Genomic DNA, 12,477 nt, shown 5'->3' on the forward strand with positions numbered 1-12,477 from the left:
GCTGAGACAGGCCTTGTGGAGGTTATGGAAAACACTGGAAATCTTTCTAAAGTAAATAGGTAGCAAGGAGGGAAAAGTAAGACTGCTGTGTTGCAGGGAAGAGATACAGGTTATTCTTAACAGCTTGCCTCAGTTTTGAGCAAGGTTGGTACCTCAGTACAGACAATGACGTTGAGCATATTTGCAAAGAGAAGGTACGTGATGGGAATGAGAAAACCATCAGAAACAATCCTGGAGAAAAATGCCAAGAACTTATTGTAATCAAAATTGCATTGCTACATTCAAAATTATAGGCCGTAACACTAAGGAAAATGCCAATCCATTCTGGTTTTATATATTTTCATATAGATATAGATTAAATAAAATAGTAGCAAGATATAGAAACTACAGATGGACAAACAGCTTTTTGTTCATCACCTCACTGACTAGCCTTCAGTCACAAGAGAGGGAGATTCCTGTAGACTGCACAGTGGTTTTTCAAAACTTATCTTGCTGGAACACATTTTTCATTGGATTTTTGCTTCTGAATTACAATATAATTGAAATCCAATTAACTAAATTTAAATGTCTTTTTTTGTAGAGGGATTAGGGTAAAAGTGTGTGGGGGTTATTACAAACTTTTTCTCTCATGAAAATCTGTCTGTGATGCTTTGTCTCATATGCTGGCAGTATCAATCACATCTTCATTTTACACTTTTATGCAGTTAGCTGTTTACACTATCCTATCAAAAATAATCAAGTGTCTGATATCAAATGGGAGACCTAAGAGAAAGAACTCAGTATGGGACTTTGATTTAAGGACAATTGAGACTATATGCACAAAATTGTACTATATGGTTGCCTTCAGGCCCAAGAAATTTCTATTTTCTTACAATGGGGTGGGAGTTATATATATATATATATATATTTATATTTATATATATATATAAAAGTTAATTTCCATCCTAATATTCTGAAAACAAAACTCTGGAGCATGACACTGCATTAACAATAAAAAATATTGTATTATATAGTCTGTTTAGGAGTGCATATTGGAGCTGGAGACTAAAAAATGTAGTGCATATATTATTAAAGAAGTTGATGGAGAAATGAGAAGGCCAAAAGCAGCTCTTTGGTTTGAACGGTATTGAAGTCAATGATTTAGAAACACATTTGTGAAAGAGAACACTTCAAGTATTGGTGTAAAACTCTACCAAAAGTAGATTGTCAGAATCATCTTAGATTTTTCTTTGATAATAACATTGATCACCTAAAAAAAGAAACTATAGTAAATTTAACTTATCTTCACTTTAGTATTTGATACAGTATCGCTTGTGAAATTGGGTTAATTTGGGTAGGATAGGATTTAGTACAAAATAAATGTGATAAGTAAGTGGCTGTGAGGAATCGGCAATAGGCAGTGTTGAAAAGGAAAGTACTGGAATAAAGGTAAGACTATTGGTTGATCTCTTCAATACATTTTCTTAGACTCCTCAGAAAAGAAATAGGAATGTGCTAATAACGTCTTTATTGGCCTGTACTACAAGGTGGAAAAAAACAGGCAAAGGAAAATTAGTCCAGGTTACCAAGAGTAAATATGTAAAGAACAGCACAAACTTATAAAGATCATACAGGTTGAGTTGCAAAGAAAGATGCAGCTACCAGGAAAGATTAAGAAATCAATTTATATGTGCTTTAAGAGTAAATGGATGACCAAGAAAAATATTGATATATTCAGCAAAGAATGAAAGCTATCAGTATACACACCAGAAGGGGCAGTATTTTAACACTTTTTCTGCACCAGTTATAATCAAGCAATTTAGGTGGATTTTACTTGAAAAGTTCTGGAGGACAGCAGTTTTCTCAGGAGAGGAGAAAGCCAAATATAATTTCGATCTTTAAAAATGAGAAAAGATGAGAAAAGTAATAGATTTTAATAAATTAAATTCAAAGATATATGATAAACTTCAATTCCCATGCAGTTCTGAAATAAATGATCACATGCCCTTTGTTAAGTACGAGGCAGACAACAGATATGTGTCATAGACTATGTGGATTTTCTAAGAACAAATCACGACAGCTAATCTAGTGTCTTTCTCTGATAAGGAAACAAAGCAGAGCAGAATCAGGACATATCATGTATTTTGACTTAAGAATTTGACAATGATGTCTTACATGACATTTTTCTAAATAAAGGAAATGTCTGCATGTCTACTATAGGATCAATACAAAACAGGTTAAAGAACCCTGCCTCAGGAGGGTTTATTGATGGTTCAGGGTCAAAATGTACCAACTAGCATTCTGCAGAAGTCAGATTTCAGAGCTTTCATTAGTGATCTACACGATGCAATAGATTAGATAGCATGCTTTCTGAATTTGCAGACATCACAGAGAAGCATGGACTGATAGTGTATCAGAGAACAGGAGTAGAATCAACTGTGTAAACACAGAATGGGCGATACTGAGAGGTCATAGAGTAAGAACAAGTCACAGATTGTACATGAGTTAATAATATCATATTGCTGCAAAAGGAATTGCTCAGCCTGTGATGTACAAACAAGACAATAGCTTGCTAGTGGCTCTCCTCCCACTCTCCTAATCACAAACAAGACGTCGCCTGGTCTGGTTTTGGCCACCACAGTACGAGAAAGGTAGAGAAAGTATACAGAAAAGTGAGGAGGGTGAACAGTAGCGTGGAAACTGTGATCTGTGAGGAAAAAAAAGAAAGAACTGTGTTAGGCTAGCCTGAGGATGAGAAAACTTCAAGGGAACTGATACATCTCCAAATACAAAAAACTTTAGAAAAAACAAAGAACTCTCACAGTCTTTATGTCCATGGCCGGCAGGACAAAATAGCTGCTGCAAGGTAGATGGAAATGGTCTGTTTTCCTTGTTCATGGCAAATAGGATTGAAATTGTAGCAAGGAAGACTGAAATTGGATATTAAGAAAAAGCCCTTTTCTAATAGAGACGATAGGAAAGCTTTGGAATAGACTATATATGATCAAGGTATGGTGTTGTCAGTGCTTGTAGGTCTGAGGGCGAGTTGGAGAAATATTTATCACTAATGACAGTTATAACTGATCCTGTCTTGGTGCAGGGGCATGAACTCTATGACCTCTTAAGGTCTCTGCCAACTGCACATTTCTATGAGAACGTTTAAAGATTTGTGTTAGAGGAATGTTTTTCATTTACCATATTCCTTTGCCTTTCCTCTTGTCAAAATGAAAAATGGCTCATTCTAGTACTGTATTGTTCCAGATGAAACTGCCAGCCGGAAAGCTCAATGCCATAAAAAAGTTGCCTTGCACGTAAATCCTTTAGGAGTTTAGTTGATCTGGAAAAATGGATTCTTAACCCTCAGATGGTGTGAAAACTACTTGTGGAATAAAATCACAGCTTAATCAAAATAAGATGTTCGTCATATCCTCTGTATTTCCTTAATATCCTATGGTCAGTAAAACCTGAATAAGGGGCTGTTGTTACTTTGCGAGAGTGTGATATAGCTGCAAAATGCACAAAGGTTTTACTGTGTAGGAAAAGGTGAGGATCAGGGTACCATGGAGAAACAACCACAAGCTGGTTTATTCATTTCAAATGTGGGCCTTGTTTTTTTGACATTGTCAGTATATAGGCATAAAAGATTTCAAGGTCTAAATACAACTGCTTTGCACTACAGAAAGAATAAACCAACTGCCAGAAAATGTTTTATTTTCCGAACAGACCAAATAATGTACAAGATCGAAATTCTTTTGAAAATGACACTGGTAACATAGTTTGGCTTATGTCACTTAGTTTATCAAAATAATAAAAAGCAAGAAGCTAATGTGTAAAATTCCTTGATATTCTGGGTTTAACTGACCCTCCAGAATTTTAGATGATGTCATACTCCCATGCCTATATATTGTTTACATTCCATGTGGCAATATCAAACAATCGTTCTATGCATATCTGTGAAACTGGTGATTCCCTTTTAAAGTGAACATAATGCAGCTTTCTTTTCTTTTCTTTTCTTTTCTTTTCTTTTCTTTTCTTTTCTTTTCTTTTCTTTTCTTTTCTTTTCTTTTCTTTTCTTTTCTTTTCTTTTCTTTTCTTTTCTTTTCCTTAGAGGACAAAAGACACTGAACCCTCGTACTAGCTGAACTTACCTTACTATCTAGCATAAGTCATGGATCATTCTTTACTGACTAGCTACCTATAATGGCTGAATCACAAATATAGATGTGAATTTGAGGTTAATTTATTTATTAAGCAAAGTATTAAGCAAAATATTAAGCAAAGCTTAGAGTAAAACATTACTCACCATATTTTCATTAATTTACATTGTGTTACATTTTCTGACTCATGTAAAAATCTTTGCAGAAAGGCATAGATTACTATCATGGCATAATTCATGACCTATTAAAATTCTCTAATGTTATATAATAAGCTTTATGCAAGAATTAAATAATACACTTAATATATGCTTCTACATCAGCTCTGAAATAAAGCCATGCCAAGAAGGAAAAAATTAGTAGTAAGGAAAGCATCTAAGACTATGGCTTCTGTTCATTTAGCATCATTTTCAAGTTAATTAGGAGTCTGTTTTAGGATCTTGTTATACTGTAATATCTTTAGTTTATCTTCTCTGTTATGGGAACAGCTATCATTCTATTTGTCCTCAGACTCTCTTTCAGCTATAAGAGCAGCAGTCCATTTAGAAGGGAGAAATTTTCAAATAATCTGACTTCTCCAGTAACACTGAGAAAGATGAAGGATGTTTGCACTTCACAAAGCATTTTCTTTACTTCAGCAGCCAGAGAAAATACATTCCTTTCCAGTATTGAGAACGTATTTGCCTGGCAGTGATTATTAGCAGTAGGCAGTCTCACAAAGTACAATATCTTGTGATGACACTGAAATTTCAGAGGAGTGCATTTTCCTCAGCACCTGCCTCAGAGAATTCTATCAACTGCATAGTCTGCAAAATGATTTCTTTCAATTATTTTTCAAATAGATCTCATAATCATCATTATGGTTTATGGGGATCTGGCATTTTATAAACAGGAATAGCTCCAAGAATAATAAGAATTTTCTCATAATGTTCCCCCAAAGACCTATACTTTTTTAAAAGAGAAAGTTAAAGAATTGGAACTTTCTTGTGTGTCTGGGTGTGAATGCTTTAGTGTTCAAAACTGGTGACGATAAGCCAAACATCTGTAGTCACACTTTTGTAAACATACAAAGAATGGTTGATTAGAATTACGATGGGCCATAGGATTTCTAAGGTCACATTCTATCTTGATATAATATTCAAGTACTGTGGCGTTCGTTTGATTTCATTTGGGGGGTTGAAAGGCAGGCTATTTTGTTCTACTGTCAATCAAAATAATAAAACTATATATAGTATGAAAAGATGAGGCAGAATTTTGTGTGAGGAATGCAAACTTATCCCAACTGCACTATTAGCAGGTCAGGATAACTAGCATATTTTGATTAATAACCAGAAAAGAAGCTTCTGGGGATTAGTTACTTCACAAATAATTCTAAATAGCTCCATGCAGCAGGATTCGCATTAATACTATTTTGATCCACATCTCCAGCTGCCATAAACTAGCTTCAGTCCATTGCCTTTTGTGAAATAACCCTGATTTATACTAGCTGTGAATACTTCCTTTGCATTGTCAGAATTGTTACTGCATAGTTTCATTGAACTAGCTACTAAAAAAGAAAAAAAAAAAGAAGCCAAGGCTTATTTATAGTTCTGTTAAAGATGCAGCAGTGCAATAATGCAACGTGTTTTGAAATGTACTGAGCTGCAGAAACTGATATTAATTTTACAGATGCATCCAGACTTCATACTGTGAACCATGCTAGATTAATCAATTTACCTTCTTGTAAAAGTGGATTAGTTAGCCCCCTCTCAAGCATCAAACTTAACTGTGGTTATAATGGTAGTTAACGTGTTGTAACAGGCTCTGATTTACTGCGGTCAAGTCAAATGCAATTAGATGACTAAAATCAGCATGTGTTATTGCCCCGAACTGATGCAGTGAGCAATGCATCATTTAGTCCACCCCTTTATAATTTAATAAAACTCCCCCAAACCATAAAAGGTGTTAATAAAAATAACAACAATGACAGAGCATTGCTCAAAATATTTACAGAATGGTGCAGTTCCTTATTCTTTCCTAAAATGGCTTCTGGATGATTATTATTTTCACTCAGCTGTAGGACTGCTCTCAGTGTTTTGGCTGTCTCGTTCTTCTGCTGCCTTCTCCAAGCTGTTTCTTGCAAAGCCCCGGTCTCCAACAAGAGCAGAGATTGAAGCATCTTTGCAGTTCTCGTGCACAGTTAGCCATGAACAAAAGCCATAAAATAGATTTAGTGTTTGGACTAGGTGAAATGAACTTGATCTACTGATAAATTATTTGAGCCTTATGAGTGATACAAAATCAGATCATAAGTCCACAGAGCTACACTTTGCAGATTCCCTAAGACATAGTAGGTTCCTGTCACTGCCTTTAGGTTCGCCTCCCCCCCACCATTCTTTAGACTTCTATGGCTATACCTATCCCAAGCAAATTGGGACCTTTTCTTGATATGCAAGATTGCCCTGGGATTTGAGCACAGACTGTCTGAGAACTTCAGCCTTTGTACACCATATTTGTAATTCATTTCAGCAGGGAAATTAGTCACTTCTCAGTTTGCTAAGGTTTCTGAACACCATTAAAAGAAATCTAGACAAAATCAAGACTAAAATGCTCTGAAATTGTTCCCCCCAGTTGCTTTACCAATGTTCAGCATTCTTTGGGTATTAGGCACTGTTCTCTAAGGACTTGTGCACTTGCTTTTCCTGAAACACCCTCTCTCTTGTGTGGCCGGTGTTCTTTTTCCTTTGCTGATCCGATGGTAGAAATGAACATTGAAGGCCTATTCCAAGCTCTTTGTGGACCTGAGTCTCTTTGGGCTTTTTCTTACTCCACCATGACTATGCTTTCTTGTGCCCTGTTTGACTTGTGAATCCTAAGAAAGAGCATGAATATCAGCCTCTGTAAGTATATATATATATATAAGTGCTTCTATTCTAAGGCTCCGACCTGAATATAGGCCAGGCCCTGTTATTCTTGCTCTAAGAGATACCAAGGGATAGATTCTACACAAACCATTTTGTTTCCAGTAATATAGAGCTGCCTTAACTGTGTAATAGTGGGTCTATAAATCTCATACCGATACTTTTTCAGTGCAAAAACAGGATTAAAATACTGTCTTTCAAGTCATTTGCCAACAACAGGCAAAAAAATGAAGTTTGGTTGCCAAAGTGAATGAAAGGAGGTGCAGATAAAATGAAATCCCTGTCATCTTAAGGTAGGTATCAAGTATTAATTAAGTCTTGTAAATGTAATTAAATCAAAGCTCAGAGGCTTTAAGAGCATCTTGAAAGACATGAGGTTAAGTGAGATGCCATTTCCAAGTTTTACTTTTAACTCACAATTAATCATGCATAATTTTTGTAGTATTTAACTCATTATTTTGAGATAGATAAAAACAGATTTGAAGTATTTTCTGGGCAGAATGTTCATTGCCTGGTCCTTGAATATTGCATAGTGTGGCTATTTCATAAATATAAGGATTTCCCTACACTCAGGAATCTTCCAAATCATCTCTTTGGGCATAGTTCCAGCATATTTTATACTAAATAGGAAAAAGACACTTTTATAGCTGAATTCGAGAGTCTAGTATGATAATTATTCTTAAGAGTTCAATTAAATACAACCACTGAATATGTTTATTGGAGTTGTTCCATTAAGGTAATCATGGTTGTTACTCTTCCGAACTGTTTCTGTTTTTTTTTCCTTATCTGTGGGCCAAACCACACTCTAAATTAGACCATCCCTGCAATATGGAAAGGTAAAGCTGTTATAATGACATCTAGAAGTAGGATGAGGTTTATGTACAGTTCTGCAAAACAGACAGTTCCTATGGTCCACCAAGTATAGGCTGTACGGAGAAATAAAAGGGATATCTGGGAAGCTGGAGTCCTGGCATAAAGCTGCAATGCCTCCAGTGCTATTGTCTTTTGAGCCTTGACTACTGCTTTTTGAGGATTCTTGTTCATGTGCCTTCCCAAGCATTAGTTGCCCTCAGATTCTCATACAAGGAGCATCTGAAAATACAGAAATACACAGTACAATACCTGTACAGAATCAATTAATTTATAATAGAAATCCACTATGAATTTGAGAAAGATTGTTACAGTTTAGAGAAACAATTTGTCATTACTGTGTCTACTTGTATTCACTCATATTCAGACATATAAAAATCATACTCACAGAAAGTGATGAAATGAGATATGGTACAGGATGCTCTCATGGTTATAAAAGACTCTTTTGAGTCTTAGACATCTTCTGGAACCCTGAAGTGAAGCTCGATAGGTTTTCAGTCTTGGACCATGACTGCATCTGGATCAATAGTGGATTCACCAGTTTGCAGATAATGGTTTTCCCTTAAAAAAGCAAGAAATAGGTCATCAAATGAAAAGACACTTTTCCTTCTATCACTTTTTAAAGTAAAAATCAAAATATTTCTCTTAGAAAATACTGAAACAGAGATTTTATTTTTTAAGAAGGTTTTATTACCCCATGAATGAATTATCTACTAAAACTAAAATAATTCCCTGATAATTTTAGTTGCACTTTTAATTTTGATAAGTCTACTTTTTAAACTGAAAAATACTAACTACAAATATTCTAAAACTGTCACTCAGTGCTGTCACCTCTTGGGCTTAGTGTTTGTCATGCCTAGAGGCTGGATACCAAGGCGATCTTGACTCAGCTGTGATCACCCTAGCAGATGTGACTTGGATTCTGACTGTAAGACTATTCCCTCTGCAGCAGTGACAAGGGTAAATAATAAGCATGGCCTCTCCTGAAAGCAAATCATTGTTTATTCAGAATCATGTACTGCAACATGTTTATAAAAACATAGTTAGAAAAACATAGTGCACCCTCAAACAATCTTTGAATTATACTGAATGGAAGGAAAGGGTTGACATGCCAAATGGTTGAGCTTCATTCCAGAGGGGCCTTGAGGAGTGGAGCAACAAAAACATCAGGAAGTTCACCCAGTGCAAAGTTCTGCATCTGGGGTGGAGGAATCCCATGCATCATTATAAGACAGGAACAGCCCTGCTGAAAAGGACCTGGGGTTTATGGTGGATGTCCAGCTGAGTATGAGCCAACAGTATGCTCTCATTGCAAATAATGCAAACTGCATGTGTGCCTATGTTGGGAGGAGTATGGCAAACAGACTGAGGGAAGTTATTATCCCTCAGCACCTGACACTGTGCTGAGGCTACATGTGAAATACTGTGTCCAGCTCAAGAACGATTTTAAGAAGTCAAAGAGGATGCAGGAGAGGGCTAAAGGATGGTCACGGGCCTAGAGCAAGTGATTAGCCTGAAGAGGAGACTATGCAATCTAATAGCAGCCTTCAACTGCACCAGACAAAGGCAGTGGACCCAAAGGTCTGTGGCAGATGGTGCAGCAAGGGGCAGTGGTAACAAATTGTAGATTGGGAAGTTCGTAATGGCCATGCTAGGAAAAAATTTTACTTAGTAAGGTAATCCAGTACTGCAAAAACATTTCCTAGAAAGGTCCTTGGAGTTTTTTAAGACTTGGGTAGGCAAAGCCATGGCTGACCTGAGCTACTGTTTAAAATGGTCCTGTTTCTAGTGGGAGGTAGGAGGAGATGATCTCCAAAGGTCCCTTCTAACCAGTACTTCTATGATCTTAAAAGTAACAGTATCTACTGTATAACTTTCCCACAGTGAATTTCAGTCCCTTGAAACCCAGATTCCTCCAGAGAGGTGGCGTCTGACAGACTTTTCGTTATACTACCTTCTCATCAGACTCATATTAGTTTACTAAAATAGTCAGTCTCAGTGTCCATATGATAATATATAGTCATCCATCAGAATTCATGATCTCACTTCCAGCACCATTTCTGTCATAGATGCTATTCAGTTACATCCATCTTTCTCATCCCAGGAAGTTTTTAGATTTTAAGTTTTTAGATTTTTTTTTTTTTAATGCCCACAGGATGTTCTAAGAGAATGTAGATTGCTACAATATGAATTTCTCCAGAAAAAAAAATGCTGTTAAGAACAGTGAAGGATCTGCCTTAGAAAGAACCATGGCTTTTGCTCTCCAATAGCACTGCAAATTGTTTTTTAAAATTTGGCTATCACAGAAGAAGTATTATACCAGTTTCTGTAGAATGCTGCAAAACTGTGGAACATGGCTGAAATATGGTGCAATAAATATGTGTTGACTTTTTTAAGGGCAAAGAGAATCCGTGGAATGGGTTTATTCAGTGAAACTGTTGACTGAAATAAGACTTTGCTAAATTGTGTTCCTCTTTGAGCTGCAAAATAACAGCAAGAAAGGGAGTAGGTACTATATTTTGTTTTAATATTGTGGGAGCAACATTTTGTGGCAACAGCCCCTTTAAAACAGGTGCTGGAAAGGCTTACCAAAGTAGTCAGAGAATATATTTCTTCAACTGCTGGCACAAAGAAAGGAGCAAGCCTGTCAAAATTTCTTTCACTGACTCTAGCCAGAGAAATAAACCAGGTTAGACCTGTTCTCCCATGAAGAATTGAAAAAGACTCTACTGACTTTCAGGCACAGTACCTGCTGGCAAACTGAGCAGTAATGTTAAGGTAAACTGTAAAAAATAGTGAAATGGTTTTCATTCAGGATCAGGCATAATAAGACCCCTAACGACCCCCTAATAAAACGTAATGTTATTGTGATGGAATATTAACCTCATTTGTGATATTTCCATATATTTTCCAAATATGACTTTATGTTGTTCTAGTCTAATTGGTTTTATTATCTTGAGAGGTTTATTTGAAGAATAGAAGGCAAAAGAGTCTAAAGAATTTGCCTTAAGTTAAACAAACGGTGACTCTGATAGTTCCTCTTGTTTTGTATGCAAGGAGCAGAATTAATGGTATTTTGGATGGATCTGGAAAATTGCATTTTCTAACTCCTCTAACCTTATGATGGAAAACCTAGTATTTCCATTAACTCTTAAAAATGCAGCATTTGGAGCTGGTATGCTAAGAATTCAGAAGTTATGAGATATCTATTAAAATGGAGGTTTAACATCCTTAAACAATTGAAATTCAAATATTATCTGTCTGTAAAAGAACTTTATAAATATTCATAAGGTGACATTAAAGTGTACAGTCTAAAAAGAGTAAGGAACTTCAGCTGCCTTTTGCTTCATTTGAAATGATTGTGTCATAACTTGGGAACACCTATGTACCTGTTACACACAGTTCTGTTTCCTTTTACCCCAGTAAATGAGAGGTAATTACATTAATGTCAGTGGAGTTATATCAGTGTGAAAGCAGTAAATATGAAGCCTCTTATTGTTCCTCAATGTTTTGGCTCCACTCATTCTGCACTTTGGCTGGTATGGAAACCAGGACATAATAGAAGCAGAAGTACAGTAGATTGTGCTGGCAAGGTTAAATTACTATTTGTTCCTCTTGGGCAGGAGAGTGCTAGAATTTTTGTATTTTTTATAGATGCCCTTTGAAAACGTGCATAAGGCAAATGACAAAATGTGCTCTAAGGGTGGGATCTTCACCGTGAGGACCACCTTAGAGTGCCAAGGAACCCTCGTTCCACATAAATCAGGGCCAATGAATTTAATGAAACTCCACTGGCATAAATCTGATAGACCTGAAGAAAGGACAATAGCACAGTGTTTTTTAAATAAAGAATGCTTGCGTTACATGTTTAGGCCCTGTGGAATGCTTGTCTTTGTGAAAAAGCCTCATGACAACAACTATCTTCGTATTGGATAGCTGGACTACATTTCCTCTCTTCTCTGTGTTAAAGCAATAACTCAGTTGCGTTAGGCATGTATGATTATCCTGCTTTTAGGAAGCTGTGGAAGTTGCTTATTAAAGTAACTTGAAAAAACAAACTTGTAAACAAGTCAGTTTAGCCAAAGGTACATTGCACACAGAGAAAAGTTATGAAAATGCTGTCTATTCTGCTTTTTTTTGCCTTGCTTGAATCTTGGTCTTTCCCTACAGTTTTAATAAATTCCTTTGAAAACAGCTAATTGCAACTCTGGAATTAAGATTGAAAGATAGAAAATAATTACCATTCATGTGCTTGTGTAAGAGATACATCTCCAGCCATTGTCAACCTGAGAAGCCGTCTTTCTTAGTCCATTGTCTTAAAGCAGTGGGGGGGATTGGTATCCCATAGCAACATTCCCAGGTTGAGGACTTTTTCACTGTGTATTTAAATACTGTTGATATTCACTCAAAACCTATCTTATAATTTCTGTTGTATTATTTCCTGTTAGAAATAATAGATATAAGTTACTTTGTCTTGTTTGACTAAGTTGCTTTGTCTTGTCTTGAGTTTTTTCACATAATTTCTGGATAGCAAATTATAGAATAGATGAGTCTTGTTTTTTCACTTGTTGATA

General features: G+C 36.1%; 1 long non-coding RNA gene across 1 annotated transcript; it reads right to left on the reverse strand.

The window, feature by feature from the left end:
- Positions 1–3,673: 3,673 nt before the first annotated feature.
- On the reverse strand, positions 3,674–8,459 carry LOC135328754 (uncharacterized). Its single transcript, XR_010389787.1, has 2 exons — positions 8,292–8,459; positions 3,674–8,125 (listed from the first exon to the last, which is right to left on the reverse strand). It is a non-coding gene; the product is annotated as an uncharacterized LOC135328754 (long non-coding RNA).
- Positions 8,460–12,477: the final 4,018 nt, after the last annotated feature.

Source organism: Dromaius novaehollandiae, chromosome 6 (assembly GCF_036370855.1).
Source record: "Dromaius novaehollandiae isolate bDroNov1 chromosome 6, bDroNov1.hap1, whole genome shotgun sequence".
Classification (NCBI taxonomy): domain Eukaryota; kingdom Metazoa; phylum Chordata; class Aves; order Casuariiformes; family Dromaiidae; genus Dromaius; species Dromaius novaehollandiae.